Source organism: Dromiciops gliroides, chromosome 5 (genome assembly GCF_019393635.1).
Source record: "Dromiciops gliroides isolate mDroGli1 chromosome 5, mDroGli1.pri, whole genome shotgun sequence".
Taxonomy (NCBI): domain Eukaryota; kingdom Metazoa; phylum Chordata; class Mammalia; order Microbiotheria; family Microbiotheriidae; genus Dromiciops; species Dromiciops gliroides.
Window position 1 is genome coordinate 172612626 of NC_057865.1, and position 16626 is coordinate 172629251.

At 42.5% G+C, this 16626-nt stretch overlaps 1 protein-coding gene across 3 annotated transcripts in view; it reads left to right on the forward strand.

The window, feature by feature from the left end:
- The first annotated feature begins 3881 nt into the window (after nucleotides 1-3881).
- Nucleotides 3882-16626, forward strand: part of SFMBT2 (Scm like with four mbt domains 2) — a 317891-nt gene continuing 305146 nt past the window's right edge. The window contains exon 1 of one of the 3 annotated variants that reach the window (XM_043967955.1): nucleotides 3882-4006. The gene's annotated coding sequence lies outside the window, so the exon portion shown is untranslated. Of the gene's footprint in view, nucleotides 4007-6390; nucleotides 6495-8123; nucleotides 8248-16626 lie in introns of those variants that run through there. The other 2 variants (XM_043967957.1, XM_043967958.1) reach the window with 2 other exon arrangements.

Sequence of the window (16626 nt, forward strand, 5' to 3'; positions counted from 1 at the left end):
ACTTGCAGTTTATGGTCACATAGGAGACAGTGAAATGAAAATTTTAATCTATGAGTATGGTAAAATGCTTATTGCTAGATTTAGGGTAAATGTTTAACATTGTGCACAGGGATTTGGTGGTATTAATCATAATGGGGTTTGCTTGGCTAAATCTCCCTGCATTGAAAGCATAATTCCTAATAGTGAGCACATTAAGTCTCCTTGACTTGGGAAAGGCATCAGTGGGTTTCACCAATGCTTTAGCTTTGGCAGGATATGCTGTTTTTTTGGCTTTAATTGATTTACTGTGGCTCCTAACTCTGAATATCTATATCCCCAATGTAGTTAGTTCTGAAATAAAAATTAAAGTTGGAAGGTATTGGAATGGGAGGAAGGGGCCACTTTAATTGCCTCCGGGAATCACCTAACCAATTTTCATCTTTCTCATTGGTGTCCTTGGAAGAAGGAGAATGGGGAAAAAGTTTAAGGTAGAAAACCAAGGAACTTTCCAGAAGCCATGGAGAAACAAATAGAAAAAGCAAAAGAGAAGACAAAAAATGGAGCTTCAAAGGATGCTTTTAAAATGGAAATAGTTTTACAGGATTGCAAAATGCATTGATTATGCTATAAGAAGTTGGACATACATAGGAACAACTATGAAACCCTTTCCCCCATCTTTTTCTAATCTGTGGTTGTTCTAGTTAACATCCCTAAACTAAAGTGTAACACAATATTTTAGTCACAGGTGATAGGTATCCTAACCACGAGGGTCTCAACATTAATATAAATTGAAAAGAATTTAGACTTGGCACAATTTGCACACATTATAAACTGTAACATCTATCAGTCTAGGGACTGAATGTTCTTTGCTTATCTGTTCACTTTGTTAAAAGAGATTTCTTCGAATCCTTAAACATCCAGAAAATTAATGGGAAACACTGGAGATAATAGCGAAGTAGCTTTCCATTGGCCTCTCACACCCCATACCACAGCTGCAAGGACAGACTCTTCAGCCCAGGGGAGAAAGCATTTTTTTTTTCCCTACTAAAGAGAAAACATCCGGAGCTTCTGAGCTGCGTCAGGGAAGCTGAAAGGGCTCTTGATCTCTGAGCGGCCTTTGGACAGCCGAAGTGTCCTCTGAAGATGAAACAGTAAATTTCATCTATGGCATCTGTGGACAGTAAGTCCACAGATGAATAGAGCAGTGCCGGGGAGAGCATTTGAGTGAAGAAGGGTTTAGCAAATAAAAATGTAAAGTGTCCACGTGGACGGAGACCAGCTCTCTGACTTACGGGCAGTCCCTGGGTTTTGCCCTGGTCTTTCTCCAACACACTAGTTCGGATACGCACAAGGTCATGTGTCTCCAAGTGTGTATGCTGGTATAATAGGACAGGAAGCGCCGGGCTCAGGAGCCAGGTTCAGCTCTCTTGGCTGATCAGGACTTGCATTAATAAGGATGCTGTGACCATCGGTCACTTTTGTTCTACCTAAGGTCGGAGCTGCGCAAAGTGCAAGGGGGACAATCCCGCAATTCCCCGGGGCTGAATTAGGGCACTACTTGATGCGCGCGCATGGGATTGAGGGTCTGTAAGCAGGGAAGGTTGGAGGAGGAAGAATCACTCTGTCCAAAGTGTATTTCTGCCAATTCCGGGGGAAAGTCGTGGGGATGCGGAGAAGGGCATTGACTCCACTCTTCCTAGAATTAGGATCCCAGGATCATATTTGAAGTTTTTCTAGGGGGGAGGGGAGAAACAGCCGGATTTGGATGACCTACCGCCCAGTCTGAATGTGTTTGCATGCACACCTCTACCCGCAGCGTGCCCCTTCCCTACTCTCGAGCCCAGACCCCCTGAACCCGCCGTTTTGGTTAAGGGGGAATTTGATAGTTTGAATTTTGAAGCATACTTTTCCTCCTGTACGTAGCTCGGGCATTGCATTAATTCTGGCGATTATTGTTTTGAGCTGTCGGGGGAAGTCTTTCAGAACACCAAAGGATGAAGTGAAATTCCGGATCCTGGGCCTTAACATCCCCCTCCTCAACTGCGTCCCACTCCCACAGTACCCATCTTCCCATCTCATATCGTGACCCATAGTCACCAGATCAGTCTTTGAACTTGTGGACAACACTTCGCTACTTTCAGCGTCTACCGGTGACACATTCTTCCTCCCGGGGTCAGTCCTTAGCTTGAGTCCCGTAGCCCCGAGGCTCATCAGAGGCTAGACCAAAGTACCCTTTCCACATTTCAGCATGCTTGACTCCTAAAGTTTACTTATCTCTTGGGGTGAGGGTGGGGGAGGGGGAGGAATGGGTGGAGCAAGGGACTAGGACCTTTTCGATACCGAGACAAACTGCTTCTATACAACTTGGGCCACCGCGATGGACAAGGGGGGAGGGGAGGAGAAAGGAGCGGCCATAAAACCCAGAGGTTTTTTCCATCTGTGGCAATTGGGGAACCCCCCCCCCCAGACACACACACCAACTTTCCCAAGGAGAAAAAAAGTACACACAAAAATTCCCTTAGTATTCAAGCACCATCACAGACCCACTTTTCCCTCAAAAACCCAAACCCCAAATCACGGGCAAAATCTAAATCCAAGCTTTTAAAAACACCGGGTCCTATTCAGTAATTCCACGCAATCCCCTGTATGGGGAGGCTGTGATTTCATTAGGATTCTGCCAATCAATCAATCAATCAATGAATCAATCAGGCATCAACCCGAAGGGTGTGGGTAGGGAAGACTGTGTCCTTCCCTATCCCCCCTCCCAAACTGCTTTTCCGGGTAATGGACTGATTTTAAACCAAAGCCCAGGATGTAGCACCACTGGGATGAATTCACTCCGACAAACTGCATGTTGTAATTTTTCGCTGTCGCTGAGTCTCTAATGTTTCATTCCCCACTTTTCTCTACCTTCTGTTCTCTACACCTGCCTCCTCTCCATTCCGGACCTAGAGCCTTGTACCATGCACCAGCGGGGGCAGAGCCCACCTTACTGACAATATCATAGGGTTTATTAACATTGGAAGGGATTTTTAAGAGTGTAGCCAGTCCCAAGCTCCTACCTAGTGCTGGAATTATCCCAAAGTTCCACTTCAACACTTCTAGAACATGTCAAATAAATAAAATAGTTTTGTTTTCTCTCTCCATAAATCAGTACAGCTTTGGGAACACCTAGCTAATTTCCCATTCGGTGGGAAAGTTCCCCATGTGGTCTCCTCTCTTCCCTGGTAAAAGGTTCCTGAAAGCCTGTTAGGAACTAGCCTCAATTTAAGTCCAGGCTGGGGCGCAACAGAGTGGGCGGGGCAAAAGTTGCTTACGGTTATTTCTCCACACTTGTTAACATTAGTAAAACAGAAAAACAACACCCCCCCCAAACTTTCGAAGAACCTGCAAGCTTGTACACTTGGATTAATTTTTTTAAAGAAAGAAATTACTAGGAGAGCGAAGGAAGCAGCCAACAGACAAAACACAAAACAATCCAGTCACATTTTTGTACTTGTCAGTTTCACCGCTGGCGATTTAAACTTTCAGTTGCTAGTCTATGAAGAGGACCTAAAGAAAAGGAGGAAGGGGGAGCTGGGGTGGGGTGGGAGCGGGGGCTTGGGGGGAGGGCGGAAAGGACTGGTTCGGACTAGTGGGCGGGTGGAGGGAAAGGGAGCTTATATTGTTAACGCAGGCCAGTTAATTTAAGAAATTTTGCAACCGCTGGAAAAGGTCATTGAAGGAATTGAATGCAAAAAAAAAAATCATCTTAAAAAAGAGTGTCGGGCATGCGCAGAGGGAGGATGCCATATTGGAATGAGTCTGTAGTGAGAGAGCGGGAGGGAGAGGAGAGAGAGCGCGAGCGAGCAAAGGGAAGGAGAGAGAGAGAGAGAGAGAGGAGAGAGAGAGAGAGGGAGAGCTAGAGAGAGAGAGAGAGGGAGAGGGGGAGAGGGAGAGAAAGACACACGCAGATCGCCTTTTCACAACTGAGCTGAGGGGGGCTTTGCCCTTTTAGAGACTGAGAAAAAAAAAAAACTTCATCCAGGTAAGACGTCGCTCCCGGCGCTGCTTCTCCAGGCGTCCCACACTTAGTATGTTTAAGGAAATCTCTGGCTGGCAGGTTGAGCGCGCAGATTAGCAGATTTTTTTTTTTCAGTTTAAGAAAAAAAAAAGGCTGCGTTGGGGGGAGGGAGGAGAGCTTTTGGGCAAGGGGCAAAGGCTATGCATGGAAGGAAACCACCCCAACCTCAAACTCCCAAACTCTCCCTGATTGCCTGTTTGCAATGGTTTTTTAAATTAAAAAAAATTTTGTTTCCTTTTGCCCATCTCTGAAAAGCGAGGGTGAGTGTGCAGGAGATCGAAGCACCCTAGTTGCAAAGTGTTTTGTCTGGTTTTGTAAAGTGAGTCTTCCTCACCCTCGTACCCACTGGCTCCTTTACATCTTTATTGGTGAATGCCCTTCATTTTGCACTGGCACCCCTATCCTCTTGCTTCTTCCAAGGCTCCCCTTTTGGGGGGGGGTTTGGGAACAACTGCAGGGTAAGGTGGGGGCAACGATGGTTGGGAGAAGAGCTAGTGAATTTATAGATGTATGTATAGATATCCATATATCTATTTTTTGGAAGTAGTGTTGGGGAGGATTTGCATATGTAGCTAAAATGAAATTACCACTAGTTCTGGAGGGTGCTTTGGAATGGATGGGCTCTGCTTTTTTCTTCTATTTTTTTTTTAAGTAATATCCTGTCATTTGGGGCTTTCCTGTTCATGTGACTTTTTTTCGAATTGACTAGACTTGATCTCTCTGTAGTGTAGAGTTTATTCTCTTGTTTTTCTTGGTGTTCCCCCCCTCCCCCCAAGCAAAAACCCCTGCACGAACTGTTTTATTTATTTATTTTGATAAGGGGCGACCAAAGGGGGTGAGCAGTGGAGGGAGGAGGGTGTGTGTGTGTGTGTGTGTGTGTGTGTGTGTGTGTGTGTGTAGGTGCACGAGATGTTGGACAGATATCTAGAGCCTGATCCTTACGTGTTTTCTCCGAAGCTCTACAACTGCGGTAAATGAATATTTATAAATCGTGTCAGTTTCAACATGGCGGGCTAAGGTGTCTTTTAAAAACTGAAAATAAAGATTTTGAGGTGGGAAAAAACCCAACAGGAGATACCACCCCTTAGGTTCTATTCTCTTTGGTTACCCTGGGAGGTGTTTTAGCGAATTAAATGGGAAAGCAAGATAGGGGCGAACCTGTCCTAGTTTTTTCCGCGGTAAAATTCTCGGTGTGTAAAGTCCATTACAGGAAAGGAAGGGAGGGGGAGAAGACAGTGAAGTTCCCTCTTCTCATTCAGGGTGTAAAAATACATGATGATGGATGTAATAATTTATTTTAGATGTACATGAGATAACTTCGTCCCCACTTCCTCCCCCTCTCGGTGTTTATGTTGTAGTCTTTTCGCTGTCAAAGGCTCTCTCAGTAGGTGGAGCAAGGAGGTCCCTATTAAAAAAGGCTAATTGTCCGGTGTCTGATGCAGTTGTGGTTGGAGACGCTGGTGGCTTTTCTCCCCCTTCTTCCCGGTGCAAGGAGGCATGCTGTGCTAAGAATTGGACTGCTCTTTCTTTTCTCTGTGTGTGGAGGGGGGTTGGGGGGGGGCTGCGGGGTGGAGAGGAGAGTAACGTTGAGTATAGAGCATCAGAGGATGACAGGACCTTAAAAGCAGAGCCGAAGATGCTGGGCAAGGAGTTTATTCCTGATTACTTCTTGGAGATGCGCTTTCTGAAAGTCAGGAGATGTACTGGGAGAAAGGTTTACATGGGAAAATGGGTTACTCTTGTAGGTAGAGTGCTTGGCATTGGAAAGGTGTAATCCAGGAATCAGTGGGGATGGGGAGGGATGAGCAAGGGGGTGAAATTTCAGGCTTAGTGTCTCTGGGGTGGATAAAAGCTAGAACATTCATTCAGAAGCGCAGGATATACACCCCATGGGGGTTGCTCAGTCACCCCAGGGAAGGTACTAGAAGAGGAGTCCCAAATTTGAGGGCCATACTTTAGAGTTGAGAACCAGAGAAAGTACAACTATAGAAACAAACCCAAATTATGGGGAGGAGGAAACCCTAAAGCTGAAATATCCTAATGATTTCTTCTGTTGAAGAAGCTTTGGATGGGTCCCTCAGACCATAAGTGTGTGACTTTGGGCAAGTCACCCACCCTCTCCGTGCCTCAGTTTCCACCTATGTAAAATGACTGTGCTGGGCTTAGGTCCCTTCCAGCTCTAAATCTATGAGCCTCTGATCCTTCCTGCCACACCGACAGGGGTCGCCAAGAGTCACGATGCAGCCACAACTGGGCTGCGATTGCTTAGTGTAGTAGCGGGAGAAATCCTTCCCCGAGGGAGTAGGGGCAAGGTTAGCGCTTTAGCGTAGGGTAGGGGGAGGGAGAGCGGAAAGAAGAGGGAGGGGGGCGTAGACCAGTGAGGCTCTGCCTTCCGCAGTGTCTGCAAACTTAACCAGAGCGGAGCCGGGCGCACCGTCGTGCAGAAGTGAAAGTTAGTGCATTTAATTTTTAATTTTTTTAAATTAGGTTTTTAAAAAATATAGAGATATTTCGGGTAGGGTTGGGAGTAGAAGCAATAATCTGGTCTTTGGGTATTTTTAGTGGCGTGGAGGAGGGATCGATACAGTCTATTCTTTCTCCCTTTTAAACGGATGCTTACATTGTGTAAAAGGTCTTTGCAATTCATTTGGTTCCGGGGGTCTTTTGGGAGGGGGTGGGGGGAGGGAGAAGTGGGGACTGTGAGCGTGCGTGTGTAATGTGTATGTTGCAGAGGTGGTGGTGGCGGCGGCGGCGGAGGCAGTGGAGGGGGAGGAGGAGGAGGAGGAGGAGGAGGGACGGGCTAGCAAAGAGGGAAGGAGCGTAATTTCAGCCCCATCGGGATTGCAGTGGCTGGGAGTTGAGAAAAGCCTAAAATAAAGAGTTTTGATAACGGGGAAAGCAGCCCTAGCTCCTTCCCCGTCCCATCTTTCCCCCCTTCTCTCCGCCCCTTCTTCCAGATTGCCTGTGGGAAACAGAAGAGGCTTTGGTAAAGTAGGAAACCAGCCTAAAATGGCTCTTTGCTCGTAAACTGCAGTTTCAGCCGGGAACACCTCCCCTCCTCCTGACGTCGCTTATGACAAGCAAAGCATTAACTCCAACTCCACGAAACCTGCAGTTTTTTTTTTTTTGCATCGTGGTTGTACAGTGGAGGTGAAAATGCATTCGTGCGTGTGTTTATCAAACTCCTCAGGATACGTGTGTGTGTGTGTGTGTGTGTGTGTGTGTGTGTGTACTTTTCTTTCTTTAGGGAGAAAGAAAACCAAGAGGTTGGTTGTTAAGAAGTCGGGCCAGACCCACCGCCTCTTTAACTAAGCTACCCTAAGAGCCAGCTCAGCTGTTTCTTTGACTGGCAAGGTTACTAACCAACGGGTGCCAATAAATGGATTAAATGACGTGGAAACGGGGATCTTTACGAGTCGAAGAACTTGCCAACCCCCCGATCCCCCACTTTGCCCTCCCCCCTCCCACTATCTGTCCGAGGACACCAGGACTTGCCTTTTTGCGGTTGGGGAGGCCACAGGTGACACTGAAACCTCAGGGGAAAGATGGGGGGGTGTTCCCAGGGAAACAGGAAAGAGCATCCCCAAACTTCTTGCAGTTTCGCTTTCAGAATTCGAATCCCTCTTGCCTCCAGGATCTTTTATTTTCAGGCTTAAGTGGGGGCTCTCGGGAGGATGAGAGGCTTCAAGACATTACATTTTGATGGGGGGGTGACTTTTTTGGGGGGAAATATAAGTAGATACCATTTTTAACAAAAGCCCTGCCCTTTATACGAACTTTTTGCTTCTCCACCTCCTCGGATATGCCCTGCCATCATATATATATATACATATCTTTTCCTTTGGACTATGTGACCCCCTCTTCCCCGAGCCCCCTTTGCCTAGCGCAAGGACGTGGAGAGGAGACAGCCCCCGGCTCCAAGGAGAGTCTTCCCCCGCACCACGTTTTGTCAATTTCAGCAGTAGCGCAGACTCGGCTGAATCGGAGCGGATTGGTGGGAAACCGATTTCCTACGTAGGGCCGAACCTGCTTTAATCGGGATCAATCGCTTCCCCCTTTTCTTCCTCCCCCTCTCCCTTACCCCTAATATGCTTCTAACCCAGTAGCGATTTGGGAACTGAGAAGTCGAAGCCTGTGTCCTCCACCAAGTAAATGGATCAGTCTTTTCATCCAGGTGGAAAACCCAGCGAGGGGGCTTAAATCTGGTATGCTTTTACAGGGGAGGGGAAAAGAGGAGGGAATGGGGGAAGGGGAGAGAGGGGGAAGGATGGGGAACTGCTGCGAGCCCTGGAAACTGGGGAATACGCCCTTGGCTAGTGCAGGAGGTGTGTAACTTCTCCCTCCCCTCACCCCCCCCCCTTTAGCTTTTCCTTTTTACACCCCCTCCCACATATAGACCTTCCCTAGAAAAAAACTGGTTTACCCCTAAAAGGAGAGAACTCCTCCCTTACAGTACCCACCCTCTCCTTTCTAGCGCTAAACTGCCCTACAAAGTATATTAAATCTGTGTTCTAGGCTGGTAGAGTACCTTACTTTTGACAAGATCTCGAATCCCACACAAACTGAGAACCTGACAGTATCTGAGGCCTTAAATTTGTTATCTTGAAGCCCCCTGGGTTCTGTGCTGTTTCTGGCAGAAACACCCTGGAGAAAATCTCAGACCTCAGGGTGATGGTGGGGGCTTGAATCACCTCCTCCCTCATCCTCCCACCCTTTCTTCCCCACCTCCTCTCCCACCCCGAAGTGCTTCTGAATAGCTAAAACTCCCCACCCCCATTACCCAAGGCGTATTGTACCTATGATAGGCTGTCCAGCTGGGAACTGAAATTCTCCAATGATGAAGAGGAATTGATTGGAAAGAGTTTTTCATCCTCACCTTTTCTTGAAGCAATTATGGACTAATTTTTGAACTCTCCTGGCTATAAATAACCCTAGGCTGCGTGCTTTTTTCTTTTTTTTTAAATGGCCGGGTGAATTCTAGAGGAACACTTGGTGGCACAGGATTTTTCCCTCTCCCCTTTTCATCATGAAGAATTCTAAATTACCAGAACCCATTCCTGCCCAAACCAGCTGAGGAGGCATCTTCTAGCTTTGTTTCAGTTTGTTTCTCCTCTAATCCCTTCTCTCAACCCTACTTCAGATGTATGGGGAGCATACATAGGGATGCTATGTGATGGACACCTTGTTTTTTAGCAATTAAGGGAAAGGAAAGGATGTACTTCAATTGAATTAGGAATTATATGCATGTAATTAAGAACAACCAGGGCCCTTGCTAGACTTTAAAGCTCCTCTTTTGTTTGTCTGTTACCAGAAGAGAGAGAGAAAAAAAGGTTTTATTTACATGGTGTCTCTATGAGCAAGAGTGAGTGGTTGAGTGTCCATTTGGTGTTACCACCTGCTCTGTTCATGCTAGATTTTTGGACACAGTTTCTTTTCTACTGAGATCCTGCTCAGAGAAGATTGGGGTTGTCACTTAACCTCAGTGGGCCTCAATTTCCTCCCTTGCAAAATAAGAGAATTGAGCTAGTTGGCCTCAAAGGTCCTTTCTGGTTCGAAAATTCATTGTTTTAATTATTTAAGGGGCAATGAGGGTCAAGTGACTTGCCCAGGGTCACACAGCTAGTAAGTGTTAAGTGTCTGAGGCCAGATTTGAACTCAGGTCCTCCTGAATCTAGGGCTGGTGCTTTATCCACTGCACCACCTGGCTGACCCTCTGGTTCAAAAATTCTTTGAGTTTATTAGCTTGTGCAGTAAGTATACCTAAATAATCTATCTTCTGAACTGAAATTAAGTAATATGAGTGTGACAAAGGCAGTCTCTAATATAGCCCTACCTAATCCTTGGAAAAGTTGTTTAAGGCTCTTTAGGCCTCAGTTTTCACACTTGTGAAATGGGGTGGTTGGATGAGTTGATCTCTAAGTCAACTTCATGACTTCGGTTTCCTAAGTGTTTGGAAATGTAGCTGTACTAGAGAGGCCTGGAGAAACCCAAACTGAAAAGTCCTTAAGTGGAGAGTTCACAGATGATGTAGGATCATTGTGTGTTTGTCTGAGGGTGCAAAATCCTCTGAGAAGTATGTGACTTGCTTCAGCTCCCACCATCCCAGGGCTTGATGAAATCATTCTTCATGTAGAATCATTTGAACCTAAAGAGTATCCATATGTTACTTTTAAAGAATTCTGAAGATAGGGATTCCATGACCCCTCTTCACACCTTGTTCTACTTTTCAGGAGAATCAAACATGAAGCCCAAGACTTTTCATTCCTACTCTCTTCCTTTTGAAAGATTAAAAGGATAAAAAAGAAAACCCAACCCTCAAACCTTAGGCCAGTTCATAAGATGATAAAATGGGGGAAATAAGGCCATGTATTAACCGTATTTTTATGCCAGATGTTTATTAGGAGAGACATACACTGTTAACTAGGGTTGGTTTTTTTTCAGCTGGCAGCCTTAGATAAGACATGAAATCATAGTAGCTTTCTAAAGTTGCTTAGTACTCAGAATTGTTATATGTCTATTGAGTCATGGAACACTTCGGTCTCTGAGGAATTAATAATACATGTCACTCAGAGGGCAACAGAGAGGTGTGTGAGCTGAGTATGTGGAAATAGCAACATCTATGAATGATGAAGATCTATGGAAAAGAACTCAAGTACAATCATCAAAGAGTTGTATGATTGGAAAAGATGGGCTGGTCCTAGGGTGAAAGCCAGGGTTAACTAACTAACGAACTAACTGACTACTTGGGGGCAGTCTTTCTACATTTATTCTGTTTTTAAAATTTTATTTATTTTAATTTTTTTAGTGAGGCAATTGGAGTTAAGTGACTTGCCCAGGGTCACACAGCTAGTAAGTGTTAAGTGTCTGAGGCTGTATTTGAACTTGGGTTCTCCTGACTCCAGGGCCGGTGCTCTATCCACTGCCCTACCTAGCTGCCCCTCTTTCTACAATTATCAAATTAAAACTTTTAACTTCAGTGTTGTAAGATAATTACAGTAAGCATTATCATTGTATGCATTATCATTCCCTTTCCCCCTGTCATCTGTATTACATTGCAAATACTTAAAAAAAAGACCATAATTTTTTTTTTTATAGTTCTTGGCATCCTTATAAATGGCAACTATCTGGGAGTCCATAATAATCAAACTGTTTTCACTTTCATGTCACTTATTCTTATGACAAGATGCCATCCTTTGACACTGGTTTGCGAAAGAGCTATTGTCTTCATTTTCTTTTTCATGTCTTTTTGATTTTTATAAAAATGATATGTCTGTCTAGATACATAGTGTTTATATCTGTTATAATAAAAAATTCTGCAAAGTAGGGCAGGGAATGACATTGCTGGCTGTAACTATTGAGAAGGTACAAAGAGATGTACTGTAACTCCTCGTGGGGAAGATTTTCATCCTGTGAATTCTCTCATGGAGTTTTGTTGACTGAGAAAAAGCCTTTCTTAAAAAACAAACAAAAAACCCAAACCAACCAAACATTCCGCCCCCCCAAACTATTGAAATAGACCCATTCCCTGCTATATTTGCTGCTATATAGTTTTTCTTTTATTTCAGTTAAAATTAAGTAGGAATTGAGTGTAAATTCCCATGTTTTCAGGCTCTGCTACCATATATGATCTGTGAGCACATTACTATATTATTGTTTGTTCTTGATTCAATAACCAAGGGTACTGTGTCTGATGGGTAAGGGGAGTAAGGACGAAAAATGACTATGGGATGGTCTTTTGACTGTGTTAATAATTTTGTCCATTTACTATGCTAAAGTACTTTAAAATGTCTTATTGTACTACCTCTTCCCCTTGTAGAATTTTCCCTTTTTACAAAGAAGTACATCAGAGAAAAGCAACTTTATTGGCCATGTCTGGCCAACTATATGCGCCTCATTTCATAGCCATAGTCCACTATCTCTCTGATGGAAAGAGGGAGGCATCAGTCCTCTGACGTGAAGATTGTTCACTACAAAGGTCGTAATTCTGATGTTTTTTACCTTTTTTTTTTTTTAAAACAAACCTTGTTTTGATCATGGTATGACTTATTCTGGCTCAGCTTACTGTTCATGGATCAATCCATATAGACCTTCCAAGTTTCTATGAATTTTTCATATTTGTCTTTTCTTTATTGTGCAATAGATTTCACTCCATTCATATACCACTGTTTGTCCATTCCCAATTGATAGGTATCCTCTTTGCTTCCACAAAGAATACTGCTATAAGTATTTTTATTTTTTTGAAAGTTTGGGACCTTTCCCAGTGTCTTTGACTATTTGGAGTTATATACCCAGAAAAGTGGTATGGCTGGGGTCAGAGGGTACAACTTTTCTATCATAATTCACTGTTGTTTATCAAGGCAGCAAGGCATAATAGAGAAAACACTGAATTTGGGAGTCAAGAAGACCTGGGTTGGTACCTTGGATACTAGCTTATTTTTATCAAGTCATTTAAGCTCTGTGAGTCTTATTTCTTATTTCTATAAAATGAAGTTGCTAACAAAACCTAAGTTCTAGGATTATTTTGCTGATCAAATGGGAAAAATGTATGTAAAATATTATGTAGATATCTTATTATTTTCTAAAGTGACTGGATAAATTCATAGCTCTCCCAATAATGCATCAATTGTACTCCACTTTTGCTGATTATCACTTTTAGGGGGAAGCCTCACAATTGTGTAAATTTGCATTTCTCTTAATAGTGCTTCAGAGAGTTCTTCTTTATGGTTGGCTTGCTATTCTTTCCTTTTTGAAAACTTCCTGTTCCAATGCTCTAACATCTAACACCTTGTTTATGGATCTTCTTTGAATATTTTCTATTTTCTTTTTTTTTTTTTTTTTTGGTGAGGCAATGAGGGTTAAGTGACTTTCCCAGGGTCACACAGCTAGTAAGTGTTAAGTGTCTGAGGTCAGATTTGAACTCAGGTCCTCCGGAATCCTGGTGCTCTATTTACTGCGCCACCTAGCTGCCCCGTTTATGGATCTTCTTACATATTTATAATAGGCTTCTTATATGTCTTGGATATCAGACCTTTATCAGAGATTTGCTGTGAAGATTTTTCCCAAGCCACAGCTTCTCTTTTTAGTATAGCTGCATTGATACAGATTTAGCACCATAGCTACCAAACTACTTTAAATAGGGTACTTTTCAAACTAGGGAAAATAATAACATTAATTTGGAGGAACAAAAGATCAGGAATCTTAAGGAAAATAATGACAAAAAGTAGGAATGAAGTAGGTCTCGAATTACTAAAACTCAATTAATACTTATCAAAACAATGTTTTTAGACTCATCTGTGACTTCATTAGTATAGGGAGCCCTGTACTAATAATAGGAAATAACATTCTCCCAGTGTTACCAGCACTTCTTGTTTATAGCCTTAGAGAGTTTCTTTGGTGGTTGTCTCCAAAGTGTGGGGAGGTAGTGGTAAGATCCCAAGTAGTGTATGATCAGCCTACCTGATGGTAGCTTTTATGTCCATTGTCCCACACAACCACAGTTATCCTTTACTCATTGCAGACCATAATCCTCCTCTATACCTCTTCCTTGTAAGTCAGGGGCAGGTCTGTCTGGGCAGTTATTAACCAACCCTACCCAGACACCCACAGCACCAGCAATGGAGGTACTCTTCGGAAAAAAACATAACCCTTAGGAAAAAATACTGATCGGAGCACACGATCAAAAAATTTGGAGACACTGGCACAGAAAGAGATTAACTTCCCCAAGGTCACACTGACAGTGTGAGACTCAGGTCTTTCTGAATAGGAAGCCCAGCTAGATCTCTATCCATGGTGCCATGATGCTTCTACTTGATACTGATGAAAAAAAAAAAAAAGAAATTGACCAGTGGGGAATGGATTAGCCAAGCAAGACTCAAGAAGCAATTGAACAAAGTTGCCTTAGTGTTGTGTAAACATAAGAACGCAAATTATTGGAATAAGAACTCCTTTTTCAACAAAGACTTCTGGGAGAACTGGAAGGCAGTTTGGCTTAAATTAAGTTCAGGTTAATACTTTATATCTTATTCCACAATATGTTCCAAATGGATCTATGATCTAATCATAATCATATCATAAAAACATTAGAGGAGAATGGATAGAGGTACTTTGTACAACTATGGCTAAGGAAAATTTTAGCTATATAAGAGACAGAGGTAACAATAAAAAGTAAAATAGACAAATTTACTTAAACAGTATTTTTCTTAAATGCATATTTCAATCCAAAATGTTAAAGGCTAAGTTTTGAGCTTTAGTGCTTTTTTGAAAGGCACTACTTTTACTATGGGGTGACACCAGAAAACAGTATGTTGATTAAGTCATCATTTCATTTAGGAGTTATTGGTTGGAGGCCCAGGCAGCAAGATGCCCGGGCAACTCTATTGAAGACACAGCAGGCATCAAATGGTCTTGCTGCTAAGTGCATTAGCACTTAATGGATCAGGCCAATGTTTGCATCAACTCCACAATATTTAATTCATTTAATTATTAAGTGTCTACTGTGTGCAAGGCACATAGTGAGTTCTAAAGACATTAATGGTAATGTGATTTGGGGTAGACTAGAATGATGTTCACTGACCTGTGACTTGAATTATAAATGGTAATGTGGGGGAAATGAACTTTGAAAAAAGGTTGAGTAGCAAACAGGGCCAAGATATGAGTTTTGGGCATTAAAGATTTTAAAGGACTTAATTTTCTGAAATTGCTGCTAAGGTATTGAGCGGCATTTGATTTTGATTATACATTGATTTCATTTCCCCCCTTCTATCAGTACTGGTACCCTTTAAATATATAAAGAAGAAAAAAATAAGAAAACTGTCTTATGGAGAGGTGGAAAACAGAAATCAAAAGACTGGGAAGGAGCTGGCATTTTCATTTTCTAAAAAGTGTTGGCAGCTGATGAAAACAGACTTTGGATTCAAACTTAAGTTTTTGGCTTTTCTTTTGTATTTGATTTTCTTGATCATGAAGAAAACTAAAGACAAAAAACAAAAGCTGGTATTTATCTTAGCCTTATATAAACACCGTCTTGTACTTCCTCTCCTGGCTCATCAGCTGTTCATAGACCCTATTCCCATGGCAGAGTTGACCTCAGGCAATGATACTGACAAAACAAAGGTTCTTTACTCTATATGAATGAAAATTAATTTCAGCTCTTTTCAAAGCACAAGAGAAAAATCAATGTTTGCCAAGTGGAAGTAGCAGAATTTTCAGAGAATCATTTGGCTTTCGTATTCCTTAGAGTTGAAAATGGGGGAAAGGAAATGTGGTATGGTGGTTAGCATCCACCTGGTACATGGAATTCTGAAATTCATGTTTTGTGTCTTTTTGCAGGGCAATGAGGGTTAAGTGACTTGCCCAGGGTCACACAGCTAGTTAAGTGTCAAGTGTCTGAGGCTGGATTTGAACTCAGGTCCTCCTGAATCTGAGGCCAGTGCTTTATCTACTGTGCCACCCAGCTGCCCCCAAATTCATGTTTTTTTAAAAGAATACTTTCAGTTATTTATTTATTTATTTGTTTGTTTGTTTGTTTGTTTGTTTATTTATTGCAGGCCAACGGGGGTTAAGTGACTTGCCCAGGGTCATACAGCTGGATATGAGCCTGGATTTGAACTCAGGTCCTCCTGAATCCAAGGCTTGTGCTTTATCCACTGTCCCAAATACTTTCAGTTTTACAAAGCACTGTTCTTACAACAACCCTGTGCTAGATATAGTATCAGTATTACCCTTATTTTATAGGTAGAGAACGTTGAGGTTTCAGAGATATTATGGCTTATCTCTGATTATACAGACAATACATATTTAAATGGATATTGGAACTCAGGTCTCCTGATTTCTAAATGAAGTGCTTTTTCCACAGTTGTTTTTACTTAAAAATTGCTCTCTAGGTCACACAGATCATAGGAAAAGAACTAAGAAATGTAGTTCATTATCTTATTTTACAGATGAGGAAACTGAGGCGGAGAGAGTTAAAATGACTTGTCTAGCCGCAGAGCCAGAATTCAAACCCAAGTTCTCTCACTCTGAATACAGTGTTCTTTCAACTCTACCACTATATTAGAGTCTCCAGTTATAAATGGCCAGCTATGATTATTACCTATTATCTCATAGGACAGTGGTGAAAACTCAGATCATATTTTAAGGTAAATATAATTACCTTTGTAACATCTCATTTGTTTTTTTTTTTTTAAATGTGTTGGGGGCAGCTAGGTGGCACAGTGGATAGAGCACCGGCCCTGGAGTCAGGAGGACCTGAGTTCAAAGCTGGCCTCAGACACTTAACACTTACTAGCTGTGTGACCCTGGGCAAGTCACTTAACCTCAATTGCCTCAGTTAAAAAAAAAAAATGTGTTGATCCATTCCCTCACTCTCTTCCCCCTAAGTATGTGGCTAAAAATTCCCCCCTTTCCCCATCATCATTAATTTTATTCTATTTTTCACATTTTTATTTAACTTATAATTTATGGAATAAAACAAAAGCATTTCCATAGCATTATAAGATAAAAAGATGATTGCACATGAAACGGCAAATCTATTATGTACAACTTATTGTACCTTTTAAATATATAATAAAGTTATCATGTAACTT